The following is a 14,765-nucleotide window of genomic DNA, read 5'->3' as shown; positions in this document are numbered from 1 at the left end:
TGATTTCATTCATTTAATTACGGAAAGTGTTAACCTTGCCTTCAGTAGTCTAATTGCTGGTGAACAATTACCAAATTAAAGTATATTACTGAGCATTTTACTTAAGATTACCTAGTCCCGTAATTTTAAAATCATTGCTAAGGAACAATGGATGTACTAATGAATATGAATGGTCACACTAATTGCACATTAATTACTATAATCATCTCAACTGGAATGTGTATGCATACACTCATTTCTTCTGCGTAACAGACAGTCTGTGGGGGTAATGAACTCACGTTTGACAATAAGATGACCTTAAACAAGGAAGTACAGAACATCATAATCTACTAAAAGTAAGTACGAAGGAACCGCAAAATTACTTAACCATTACCGCATTTTTACGAGACAGGGACACTAGTAGCAATAATGAATGAATGAATTATTCAGTTAATTAATTGAAAAACAATACTGACTAATCCAACACCAAAAAGTTTACATCTCTACGAAAGTGACATTCCTACCTCTCCCAAATCCTATAACATTTGTTGCCAATGCACTCACAAGGCCCACCTTTACTCAACTTGTTATAAAAATCCATGCACAACTTTCTGCGTAATAATGCTGATTAAAAAAAAGAAAACAAAGAAACCGAACCAAAAAAAAAAAAAAAAATTGAAATGTTGCGGTAATATGTGTTTTTCATCTAATAACAGTTTAAAGTCAATCTATTGATTAATTCATATATTGGAATTGGAATATAAAATTTAGGCCAAAGGCCAAGAACTGGGAACTATGATGTCATTCAGCGCTGAAAGGGAAATTGAGAGTAAAGGAAGTTTAAAAGGTGTAACATGAGGAAAGCAATTGTTAGGAGAGGTTGGAAAATAAGATGAAACAAAGGGAATATGAACGGAGGTAGAGTAAAATGAATGAAAGGGGTTGGGCTGCATGTAGGGCAGAAGGGATGCTGCAAAGAACCTTAAGCAATGCATGCAGTGTACCGCAAGAGGTGCACTGATGCCAATACCCCCTACGGGAATTAACTCATAAAAACTGGCTTTCTGCCACCTTGTTCTGGCTAATTCATCAGCTAGCATTTTCATAACGGTAACTATTTATGAATTTATTTTGATTGCGGCTTAACTATAAACACTTCACTTTGTTCACTTTGTTTGGTTTTATGTACAGCCCTCCACAGGGATAATTCCCTCTCTGGCGGGCCCTTGTACGTTTTCAAAATAAGGTGCTTCTTATATTTTGTAATTGTCTTTGCGCGTGGATGCGTTCCCTCGTTAACAACAGTTCCCAGATGAGTGACAGCAGTAATAAGTCGTCTTTGTCACTAAATGTCTCTTTGTGTGAGCCCCAGAAACCACAACGTTTGTGGTCGATGAGTTCCGAAGATTCTGTGACATTGTAGTATCTTTGTCTTGGTATGTTTTGATGAATGTGCTCATGTTACGCACGGAGGACGTTCTTAAAACAATAAGTCTTAATAATTATGACACTGCGCATATCAGCTGATACGCAAGGTGCGTACCCTGTCCCGGTAGTATCTCTGGTACAGAAGTATTTAGGTTCCAAAATTTATAACGTTGTTGATTTTAATATATATATATATATATATATATATATATATATATATATATATATATATATATATATATATATATATTATAATACATACATATGACATATATATATGTATACAATATGTATACAGTATATATACATACATATATATAATTATAATACATACATATATATGATTTATACATGTACGTATACACACACACAATATATATATATATATATATATATATATATATATATATATATATATATATATATATATATATATATATATAGATAGATAGATAGATAGATAGATAGATGCACATCACATGCCTTTGACACTTACACAATCCTAACACACGCACTTACCAATACAGACACACTGCACGTCTGCTAAAAATTTTCTGTTTTTATAATACCAAAATATTTCTATGATAAAAGTAGTAATTTTGATACCAAGGTTGAACCGGCAAGGAAAGGAATCACATGAAGGTACGATCATTTTCCGTACATATGAAGGTTGGGTATAAAACGAGTTTCTTTTTACATAAGGAAACGTGATCTTACAAACCTTACATGAACTATAATAGTTTCATCAATATATATATATATATATATATATATATATATATATATATATATATATATATATATATATATATACACACAAGACAAAATCCACGAAGGAAAGGGAAGCAATGGAGTACTGCAAGGCCTTTCGACTTCTTGTCCTTTACTGCTAAGTAAAGGGCAAGGAGTCGAAAGGCCTTGCAGTACTCCATTGTTTTCCTTTCCTTCGTGGATTTTGTCGTTATTTATATATTCATCACGTTCCATATTTTCGTGATTCAGTTATACATATATATATATATATATATATATATATATATATATATATATATATATATATATATATATATATATATATAAAATTAAATATATATATATCCATTATATGTATACAGTACATATATAATATAATATATAATATATATATATATATATATATATATATATATACTATATACTCGTATATATAACGACAGTTTCTCCTTACAGAGAATGAGTGCTGGTTCCAGAGAAATGACAGCAATCTGTGCAATTTCCTGTGCAGGAAAATTCGACAGCATCAGCTACATAATAAACTTACATAAGGGACTCTCAGTAGCACATACAACCCTCCCACACACTGGCTATTCACCTCTGTCTTACACACACTTCATGGATAATAAGGCCCCTCCCTTCCAACATCTACCCATCGTCCCTCAACCCCTTCAAGTGATTCAGGCTTACATGGTGACAGTGAGGAGTAGCCACATAGTCCGATGAAAGTTTGAAACTAATTGTAAGTATGGCAAGTTGAAAAAGTGTATGTAGTAAGAGTAGATTAGTAAAGTACAGTGAAGCTATGGAGATTGAAGAATGATTCTTGGTATTGATAATGGGAGAACAGAAGAGGATGATTTATACAGATAGCCTACTGGAGGGTATTGTTATTGATGAGGGCCTTCATGAAGTAAAGTCTGGACGCTGAAAGTCAGTAAATAAAGAAAGTTTAGAGGCTGCTGAAATGAACTTTTTGATTGGTATATATGGAGTAAGAGTGGTTGAAGGGATGATTAGGCTAATGTGCAAATATGACTGTAAAACCAGAGGCATAAGAGTAAAGGTGTGTAAATTATTTTTGAAGTAGTGCGGTCACCTGCAACGTCAGCCAACTTCCCAATTCATAAATGACCACTTTTTCATATTCTCCTAATTTGCACCATCTCATAAACTTTCCTTGATTCGCTAGTCACTTCAGCCGTAAAAATCTTTTACAGCCATGGTGATTTTAACACATCCTAAACAAACAGGCCATTCCACTATCTGCATATTATGACGCAGCTTGCCTTCTCCATAAAATTCTCTGTACCTACCAACAAATTACTTTTCAAGCCATCATCCCTAACACCCTCCACATTGAATCTTTCTCAGTCCCCAGTAATCTTTATTTAGGCCCATATTTACTGCATGTACTGTAGTTTATCTCTGTCCTGTCAAACTACTTACTCAACCGTTTCAATGCAAATATTTGATTCACACATCCTCTTCCTTGTACAAAGCCGAAATGCTCTTCCAGTATAAATCCTGTTTTCCGTAAAACTTCCAAAAAGTGTACAATGCGCCTTATTCGCTGACAATAGTTGAAAAGTCTAGATAAACACAATATTATGAGATTATATACGAGTACATACATACATACATACATACATACATACAGACAAGTGTTTACATATATTCCGTACGTCTTTCAACCTCTTGATAACTGTAAATCTTTTTACCATCTTATTCAACCAGCTTAAAAGCATGATTTCTAAACTGCTACAAATGATGTGTCAAGTCATCGTCATGTTACTCTTAATCCTGATACAAGATAAAACCTTCCATATTCATGCTCAACAGTGATTTCATAAAAGACTCAAGATTCTCTACAAGCATTGTTCAATCATAATTCAGTTCTGAAATTGAGATCTGCCAATGACTGACAGTCCTATCTTGATCTGCTGTGTTCACCATCTCTACAAACTTTTTTTTTTGTTTTTGGTGATGCTCCTGACATTTCAAGGCTACTGGCAAGTCCTGGCAAACATCCTCCGAACTCTCACACTCAAGGTCTAGAGAGTACGTGCTCACATTATTGTTCTATCCCTTACCTCTACTAGGCAATTTCTTTTTTTACTGTTAGGTCTTTTCCGCTTATTTCATCTATGGTCTTGTGTAATTTTGAAATGCGCCCCTCACCACGCCCCAACCCCCTTTTTCTAGCTTTTTTTATTCCTAACTTTACTCTTATATTCGGTTTCTGACTAAACGGAGACACGTTTACTCTCCATCACCGTATCAAATACTTTTTTCATACTTCGTTAAAGTGTTCAATAATAGAAGCAAATCCTTGCAGCTACAACTATTTCGCCCTTGAATGTTCGTTTACAGTACAGCTGGTTTCAAGAATTTTGGTGTATTTCACAGCAAGCTTAGGAGACATCTGCCAACTCCACAAGGTATCAGGTAAAATCCATGTGACTAGCAAGAGAGAAGCTGTTGGCCACGCTGCCTCTGAGACAAAGCTGCTAATCATGTATAAAAAAAAGGTGACCAGGAACCACGTTTACCAGATGACAAAGTGTTTTTAATAAAGCAGCAATATTACGTAACAACACTGCGGAGTTGCCAGATGTCTATTTCACTTGCCATGATGTGTACTGAAATTCATGACGCCAACTGTATCTAATCATTCAGAAGCATAAGTGCCAAAAAGAGCTTCAATCTCATGTTGATTCATCATACTCGCCTGTAACTGCGAAAACCTGAAACCTTATCTGTTGAGCAGCTTCTTTCCCAGTGACAAGAGTCGGTTGAAAATTTTGCTGTTTCATTAGCACCCATTGTTTTTTACTCTTATCCAGAATTATCAGTTTCGGTTATATATCTCTGCTTTATTTAAATATCAAAGCAGTAGTGTAGACGCAGCTTTCAATAGTAGTTGCTTCTTGATGTGCGTTCAGCTTTTCAGGCAACAAGATCGAAGACAAAACCTATCCTACAACCTATCTTTCATATAAATACTGTATACATGGTTTTAAAACTTCGTTTCCTCTTCTCTTTAGCACTGTGAGATTTTGGAGTTAATCAAGTGTCCAATTTTTCCTCTGTTCCCCATCTCCGTTCCGATTACGTAAAATACTTTATTTAATGTTCCATTTTGGTTTTATTTACTTAAAAAATTCTCCTGTTTCCTCATCAAGATTTCATGTGCAAAAAATATTTTCCAGTTTTTCATCTTGGTTTCATTTGCTCCTTGAAAGCTTTATTTGCAAGATAAAAACTCCTGACATTTGTGCTTATTCACTGCTTAGTTGAACCCGTTGACGAAGGTATTCAGTTTCTGCGTATCACGGTACAAACAATTGACATTTTCTATTTTTGTCGCTCGGAAACCAAGGGATTTTTCTCCCTGTATATCCTCTCTTTTACATTTATTATATCCTCAAAATTCACTCGATATTTTTCAACTTGATAAAATTGCAAACACTGTCACCTAATAACACCTTCGAGATAAGTATAGTTGATAATAATTCATTTTTATTATGTACAAAGTGTCTGTGGAAACTGACTAACGTATTATAAGTCACATTTCTACTGCAATTTCTCAGTTGTTTCATTGTGCTCGTCCCGACCACCTTATCCTTAGATCGACCGTGCTGACAAAACCTTAATAAATCATTCCGCATAAAAAACGAAGCGAGGTAGGTTAGCAATCCTTTCTTTCAGCGGCCTTCTACAGAACTTCACCTGAATCCTTGTTTCCCTTGGGTTCCTGTTTCTGAAACTCCGTACGAAGTAGACAACAAAAAGTTGACCTAAAAGTCCACTTCATTCTGACAAATCTTATGGCAAATAATTCCTTGTTCCTTTCCCTATCTATCTAGAGTTCGTGTCGCCCTCTATCTGCCCGAATTACCTGGCAAACAGCTCCGACACACCCATATCCCGATAGGCGTTACGTTTCTATTTACAAATCGAGACTCATTTTCAAAGCTCTGGTGGTGGTTTTCCTTCAAATGGCGTGCCAGCCCCGCCTTGCAGTTGCTTCTTCCTTCTCTAGATCTTCGGTGCATTCTTTCTCTGCAGCCTTGAAGGCTTTTAGGGGAAGCAACTACGCCCCACTCTTTCTTTCCCCATGACACAGGATCCCTTAGAACGCAGTAAGAACGAGATTTGCGCGGTATATGAGGCGCTGTAAAAACGCCTTCTACAACGAGGAAGAGAAAAATGAACCTTTCTGCGATTTTACGAGGCAAAGAAAATGAGTTTTATAGATCATATATGCTGCGTGCTTCTGTCATCTAGTATACGTGCGGTATGACGTAACATCCCGGTTGCTAAGTGGAGAAAAAAAGAAGTGAAAAAAAAAAGAAAAATTCCTACGGGTTTTACGCCGAACCTTGACATTTTGTTACATGTACCTTGGGACGCCCATTGGTCGTGGCGCTGTCTATAATACAAATGCCGCGAAGCATTACAACATGTTGCTAAGTGACAATCATCATTTTTTTATAACCTCCCTATCTCTCTTTCGATCCTCTTTTGAACTGAGATTTACGACGCAGCTGACGTAAACAAAAGAAATTCTAGGGGACCATGTTTCATGAAACATGATACCTTGCTAAAGAATGAGCATCATAAGCCATGAGCAGCAATACAAAAATACTATATAACTGCACTTGCCGGGCTGTATGTCTACCTTTACGTCACTTTCAGCATAATAATGGGACTCATAAATATTAAAATCTCATGTTACACACAGCCCCACACAGTAGCTTTCTTGGACGTCAAAACAGTTGGCCAAGGACAATGTCTTTAAATAAATTTAAATTACATCGAAAAAATATCAACAATATTCATTCACAATGCAAACAAATAAAATTATCAACACTGAGATCCGTTTTCAGAACTCTTCCACATATAGTGAGCCCGAGTGTGACGAAGAAATACATTACAGAATACTTGTAAGCTGGCTCTTCAGCACATTCTACTTGACATAAAACTGATGAATGCTACACGCTTGTCAAACTTTTCACCGCATTAATGACGTGACCTTTCATAACAATATATTATGCTTACCAAATAAGCTAGCCTTTGAACATAGTACCCATCCACATAAATAATTAAACTGAACAATTTCATTTTCTTATCCACACACTTTTAAGTGAAACCTTGACAGGTATAGCCCCATGTACAAGAATGGGGTGGCCTACATAATTTACTTGCGGGTGTAATACAGTCTACACGGGCAATCGACAAAAACTTCTGACAAAAATAACGATACATCGTACTGCTGTTGGCCAGGAAAGAATAAGATCAATAACAACTCTGGAGGCTTTTTCAGTTCATTGGTAATCTGAATTTTAGTAAAATATAAGTTCAATAAGAGAAACCTTAATAGAAATATGCCTGCGTTTAAAATCTGAAAAATATTTTTTTGTACTAGCATCAGTTTGTTAAAAACAGACAGACGTACAGTAACGAAAAATCGTACAGTAATGAAAAATCGTACAAATTATGTAATAAATTGGCTTAGCTCATAAAACAACTACATATTAACCCATATTACATAGTGTCAGTTTGTTTGAAAATTATAATCTAGCCACCAATGTGTTTTATACTATCCAGCAATGGCTGCGAGCAAAATTTACTGCTTGCTATTATCTGATACAAATCATCTTGTCAAAAGCAGACATGTCTTTCTCACACCGATTGGTATGCAAAGTTCCCAAGAAATTTTTGAGAAGAAACACGACCTTGCATTTCTTGAATATCTTTTCTTCTTCATTTTTCCATTTTTTTTTTTACGGTCGAGTACTGTACCTGTAGTGTATGTAAATGTATATATCTATGCATAGGTATAAGTGTCTAAGTGTATATGTATTTTGTATGTATCCATACATATAAAAACATACATACACACACACATATATATATAAGTATAAAATATATATGAATGCACAAATACACAAGGTGAGAATGTCGAAAAATAAAAGTGCTGTATTAACCTAACCTCATTTAGTACAAAAAAAAAAAATAGTCTACACTCTTAATTAAGAGAAGGATTCCACCATCCCATCCTATTCTCATTTTAAATTAACCATAATAAATAAGACAAATAAAACAAATACTTTCTGGTGTCAGGTGTGTTTACATGAGGACACAAATTTACTAGAATAAATGGATTAAATGGACTTCCATGGTAGACCACAGCATCCCACGTGAGGGTAGATTAGGGCAGCTCCATGAATCATCAACCATATGAGGTTAGGTTAAAATAAGCATGAAGCCATAGCAGAGCATGCCATCCTACTATCCTCGGTCAGTCTAGGTCAGAATAGCATGTGTGCACTGTAAGTGATATCTTACCTATCTTTAAGGGATTTTTCTCTACTGCTGAAAGAGCAGAGGTATATATTGATCTAGCGTATTACTTTGTACAGTGCTTTTGTTTCTTTTTTTTTTTTATCCACATAAAAACCTGTTTCCCACTAGCACCAACAAGGTTGTCAAAAGCTCACTACGTAATCACATGATAAATTGCAGGAAAAAGGTATGCCTTCTCCATTTAATCAAACAATAATATGGAAATGTATGATTAAATCTCATTGTTCGACATCTTTGTGTTATGCTACTATTTGGATATATGTAACTAATAAAATCTAGTCATGCCATACTGCATTATCCTGCTAGCAATGTCTCTGCTAAGATTGCTTAGTTTTACGGAATCTAACAATTCTGACACAGTTATCTCAAGTAAAACTGCTAAGAGGACTTTATTTTACAGAAATTATTTCATAAACTGCAAATGGCAATAAGTCTGAAGAAAAGGTATATAAAATCTGACATTTTTCTAAATCCAATAGATATAAAAAATTTTTGTATTGCTCTCATCATGTCATGTGCCAGCATATTAAAAGTTCCTAAAACTTTTTCTTATTTAACTAATTACAGACAGATACTTCCATTTTCATCTGAAGAAACCCCAATCATCAATCAGAAAGTGTGAAATTTTAACACTAACTCATGTTGAAATCTTTCCCTTTCAAGTATGGAGTCTCTTGATTTTATGCATTTCTATGCCCTCTTCTTTGAAATAGGAAGCTACAGCTTTAGAAATTAATTTAGGAACACAGCATTCTGCAATGTACTATGCTGTCCCCAAACTTTGGTTATTTACATATTTATTCATCAATATCTTAAACCCTAAAGACATTTAATGTACTAGTAACACCAAATAACCATACACACACACCCACACATGCACCCACTGTCCTTAACCAAACGCATGAACAAACACACTGTTGAAACCTCCTACTGGTCTATATACAGTACATAAGGAAATTTAACATATATTTATAGGCATTTAACAGAGATGGAGAGGGGTACAACCTACTACTACAAACCTTCAAAATTTTTAAGATGAACCAGTGCTGAGTTATAATGGGAAGGCCTACTTAAGCTAAGATACCACTAAAAAGTATAATCTGTATTGCCTTGTGAAATCAGTGATTCCTCAAGTTGGCAGGAAATACATGTTTTTTCTAATCACTTTCTCTGTAAGGACCTCAATACTGACTGAAACAGGTGGTGGTACTCATCCCAAAAAAAGTAATTTATAAGAGCACCAATGGTAAAAAAAAAATATGTAGTATACAACAATTGAAAATATATGCATTTTAAAACAAAACTTAAAGCACTGAACTAAAACTATTGCTGCTATACTGTACCTATACTCTCAACACTTGATTTAGCCTACTAGACTGATTATAAGTAAGGAGGTTATCGAAACTTGACAGAAATCTAAGTTCTCTTTTTAATTTAAAAACATAGGAGTGTGTCAAAAGAGATTCCTTTAAACATGAATACTGCAATGGTAGTGTTAAAAAAACATTCAACTGCAGTATGAATCAATTAACAATTGCCACTTTACCACTTGATGAATGGTTTCCTCACAAACAGATCAATTATGTAATTATACTGAATTCATTTGTTTCCTGCCCATTATGCAAAAACAAAATATATCTATTGTCAAAATTGGTTGATTTGGGGTATATTATCCCTATAAAGTACCTAGCTATAATCAGTAATATTCATGCTTTCTGAACAGTAGCAACATCTTACAGCCAAAGATCACCTCTCACAACAGGGTGAGATGCCTTAAAATATCACCATAAATTTCCATTATAAAACAAAGGCAGTATGATGGTTATTTAAGAAAGAACTGTACTTAGATTACCTGACTGGGGAAAAATGTTCTTTTATAAGTGAATTGGTCAAACTGTAACTGGCTTATTAAGATTACAATCAAGATTTTCCCAAGCAGAATTAAGGTGAACTTTCTTAACTTCAGGGCATACGGACTGAAGGTACGGGAGCTACCACACAACCTAACCTAACCTTAATCCTAGCTTATACTCTTATACAGTATTAGCAAAAAGGTTTTTGAATTAAGAGTTAACAAGAATCTTTTTGGTAATACCAATACAACACTGTACTTTCATTTCTCACTAACAAAGAGTTCAAAATTAAAAAATGGTTGAATGATGGTAATTTTTTCATTTTAACCATAAAGATAAAAGGGGGCAAATGAATGTTACAATTTAATTGATGAAAACAATTGAATTGATGAAACTTGTATTATATTTCAAGGTTATTGTCACTGTCCTGAAAATGTTCTGTTAACTCTCTTACACCATTTGGGAGGTTTTAGATGCTTGCAGCATATGTGCTATACATAAAATTTGTGCAATTTTTTTCTTTTATATATTAGTTACATAACTTATTAGTCAATAAAAATCTCCCAACATAACCTACAGAAGTTTCTGGATGTTTTCTGACATCTACTGAGATATTCAGTTCAATAATGGCTTTTCTAAGTGTACGATTGCTGCCGGCGACTATTACTTGTATTAACATCATAAACAAATTATGGATATAAAAGACTTCTCTAACTATCTGAAAAGCAATCCATTCCTCTGGTAAGTTTCTCTCCTGGATAAAACACAATGTCTGGGTAACTGAAGTCATCTCCTGGATTGGACAAGAGGAATGTGTCCACCTGCCTGTACCTCCAAACATTTAGGTAAGGCCTATGCTGTGTGCAATACTAACAGAAGACAGGGAGTAGCCCCCATGCCATTCAGGCCTCAGTGTTGAGGTTAGGTTGGAATGAACTTTTATCTTTCACTTGTATGATTTATGGTGCTCTAGGCCAGGTTAAGGCATTGGTCCTGGCAGCCTAGACTAGGTTACATTGCATTCCTGTAATTCACTCTAGGACAAATGACATTTTTTATAATTCTGGAGAAGGGGTGGTCTGATCAGGTACAACCTGACACCCTAGGTTAGATTAGGTTTGGGAATTTAAGGATAAGATGCATTCTTGTAAGAGAACCTGTGACATTTTTGTTCTTTAAAATGTGCTTTACAACTAGATACTGATTACAGGCTTGACCCATGTATTTTTCTCAATGATCATATATCTTGTGGGTTATGCATGTTGGCCTATTCCAATGTTGGTTTCCCTAACCTAAAAAAAAAAAAAAAACACGTTTGAGGTTGTGGCCTGGAAAAAATGTAAAAACATGTGGTTTCCAGCAACAAGATGTCTTAAAAGTATAAAACATGATAAAAGCAGTCAAAATAATATATATATGCACTTCGAATGATATTAAGGTATCTTAGTATTAACATTTTGCTAACACCTATATAAATAATACTGTATCTCTCATTTTGAGGTAAATTAAAAAAAAAAAGTGACAGTTGCTTGACCTAGACCTGGCTGTAATTCAAACACTGACAAGATAACAATACACTGTTTCCATCTTGAATGAAACTGTCAAGGCAACAAAAGAAAGCTAAGCCTACAACAGTAGACCTAATGTTATCTATGATGAGGTAAGCTTCCTGATACTTAGAAATAGTATTTTAGCTCTTATCTGGATTTATATTATAAAATTCCTGAAACACTTACTAAATGACCGTAGCTTGGCCTCGATCTAGTTGAACTAACAAGACATAAGAGCCTTCATTGTGAATGAATTTTTCAAGGAAAAAAAAGAATGCTAGGCCTACAACAGTACAACCTGTGTTATCTATTAGGATATAAGCCAAGATGTCCCCATTCCTTGCCTAGGTCCAGAAGGTCTGCCTGCAACCATAAGTGCAGAGGCTAATGCTCTCTCTCTCTTACATGGCAGCCTTACACCTAGCCTATATAACCACCCTAGGATACGGTAATACACCTTGGACTTCCCTAGTTGGCTTGCTTATGGTACAAAATCTCCAGACCTCATTATTATGACTGTCTAAAATAATCGAAATGACACGTTACCTTAAAACTGATACTTGACATCCTGTAGGCCTAGCCTAGATCGTCACCATCAGCCACGCTAAGCTGACAGGTGCCAGGCTTCACTGTTGCACCGTCTTGTTTTATTTACCCTAAGGTCACATAAAATCTCTTCAATTGATACTGTATGTCGTTTTAAGAGTATGTTGTCAGTAAACATGGGCTACTTCGAATCACGTACAGCGTAAAAAGAGCACGAACTATTCTACATCAACGATGGACAAATCACAACGTAACGCACACGAAGTAAATGGTGTACTGCAGCACCTTCTTCATGTCCCTATTATCATAGAAAGTTAAGTATCTGAACACTTTCTCCCCATGAATTTATAATCAAATGAAAATTAGGCAAATACTTGAGTAATTTTCGGTATAACAGGGGTGATGCTCATATTAGATGGATTATGGTGAGTTAAATGTCTGAACAGCTTCTACTTTTGAAATTATAATATTATAATCTAATGAAAATTAGGCCTATACTCGAGTAATTTTAGGTGTAATAAATGTGGTGAACGCACTAAATAAAATTTGGAACTTATTAAATGGAATGTCATAAACTCTAAAGAAGGCAACATTGCAAGTTGCACCAACACATGATCACATCTTTCAGACTTTCAGTTAACTTTGGCAGTGTGTGGCGTCGTGACGAAATCTTATTTTGTTCTTAATGATTTTTCTGTCATTCTTTACAGCTACAGCTACTTGCTAGTTTTGAAAATACCAAGACCAGTGAAAAGGCGATCATGTGATCACTATCAAAATGGGTTTGAACCTTGGGATGGCACAAGGATTTGTAATTTGAAATAAGGGTTAGCATAGCAAAGTATATAGGCCTAAGCACACGAAGTGTCATATTCGTGATTTCACATGACAAATGTGGAGGTTGTGCTAGATGTCTGTACTGTGTCCGATAAATCAGTTGGACTACTTCTTTCTTGTGGTGCTTTATGAATAAGCTATAGTTTAAGTTAAAGTACCGCAGTAGATTATTTTGCTTGAAGAAGAGAAGCCAACTTAGCATAGGCCTAATAGACTACAAGACAAGCCGCACCTCAGTAGCATAGTTTTCTCTCTGCTAAGGTAAGAACGTACTTTATCAACGTCATGATTTGTCAGACCCACATAATTTACGCAGCAAAACTTCAGCAAAGTCAGGATTTTGTTAGTAGGCTAGGCCCTGGTGATTTTTGTATCCCTCTCTTTGTTTAGGCCTAAGGCAAGGCTTGCCATGCAGCGTAATGCCAAACCTGGTTCTTTTTGAGTTTGGGTTGCTAGAGCATCTTTTCAACTTATCAAGGAAAAAATCAGTTGGGAGAAAGTCTAATAGTAATGAATGTAGGCTATCCTGACCTAAATGAGGGCCTAATTTCATGTTGGATAAGAGAGGCTACGTACTCCTGAATACCCTTAACCTGTCTTAATGTTGGACTAATTCTTACCTTCAGTTTCAGAGGACAGAGGTTGCAGATGCATACTTATTACTTTAAAATTATGAAAAACAAACATGGTATTGGGCAAGGGTGCTCTAAGGCAGGTGGGTTCTTGGGGCATGTGTTAAACCAAGATAAGCCTAGGCATAGAATATATGCCATGTAGGCTTAGTTCTGTATGCAGCTCACTTTGTGGTAGCTTGCAGGCCAATTAGAATTTATTCAGTTACCTTCATTTACAAAAATATTACTTAGCAAATTATATATATAAATATATATATATATATATATATATATATATATATATATATATATATATATATATATATATATATATATATATATATATATATATATATATATTTAATATATATATATATATATATATATATATATGTATATGTATATGTATATGTATATGTATATGTATATCAGGGATAAACCATGTTCCACATAAACATTAGGCAACAGTGGTTATTCTAATATCAATTTTAAATTCTGATTTTAGTCATCTAACTAATTTTCACTTAAGAATCACATGGTTTGTGCTTTTTTTTTTACCATTTCTGAAGGTAAATAATACTTGTTTTCACAACCCATAGTGCTCATTCATATATATATATATATATACATATATATATATATATATATATATATATATATATATATATATATATATATATATATATATATATATTGTTGTGTGATGAAATCACTCAAAACCTATGATGGAGGTACGCTGCAAATATCAGAATTAGGCTAAAGGGAAAATATACTTCCCAAGTGTTTTCATGCTTTCATATATTTTTTGTATGCATATCATCAAAGGAATGCTT

General features: G+C 34.6%; 1 long non-coding RNA gene across 3 annotated transcripts in view; it reads right to left on the bottom strand.

Moving 5' to 3' along the window:
- LOC136834318 (uncharacterized) overlaps nucleotides 1–13,128 on the bottom strand; it is a 453,859-nt gene extending 440,731 nt beyond the window's left edge. For all 3 annotated transcript variants that reach the window (XR_010851739.1, XR_010851736.1, XR_010851737.1), the window contains exon 1: nucleotides 12,482–13,128. This is a non-coding gene — a long non-coding RNA (uncharacterized lncRNA). The remainder of the gene's footprint in view (nucleotides 1–12,481) is intronic.
- Between the last annotated feature and the right edge of the window lie 1,637 nt (nucleotides 13,129–14,765).

This window comes from Macrobrachium rosenbergii, chromosome 53 (assembly GCF_040412425.1).
Source record: "Macrobrachium rosenbergii isolate ZJJX-2024 chromosome 53, ASM4041242v1, whole genome shotgun sequence".
Classification (NCBI taxonomy): domain Eukaryota; kingdom Metazoa; phylum Arthropoda; class Malacostraca; order Decapoda; family Palaemonidae; genus Macrobrachium; species Macrobrachium rosenbergii.
This window is presented reverse-complemented; position numbering and strand designations above follow the sequence as displayed.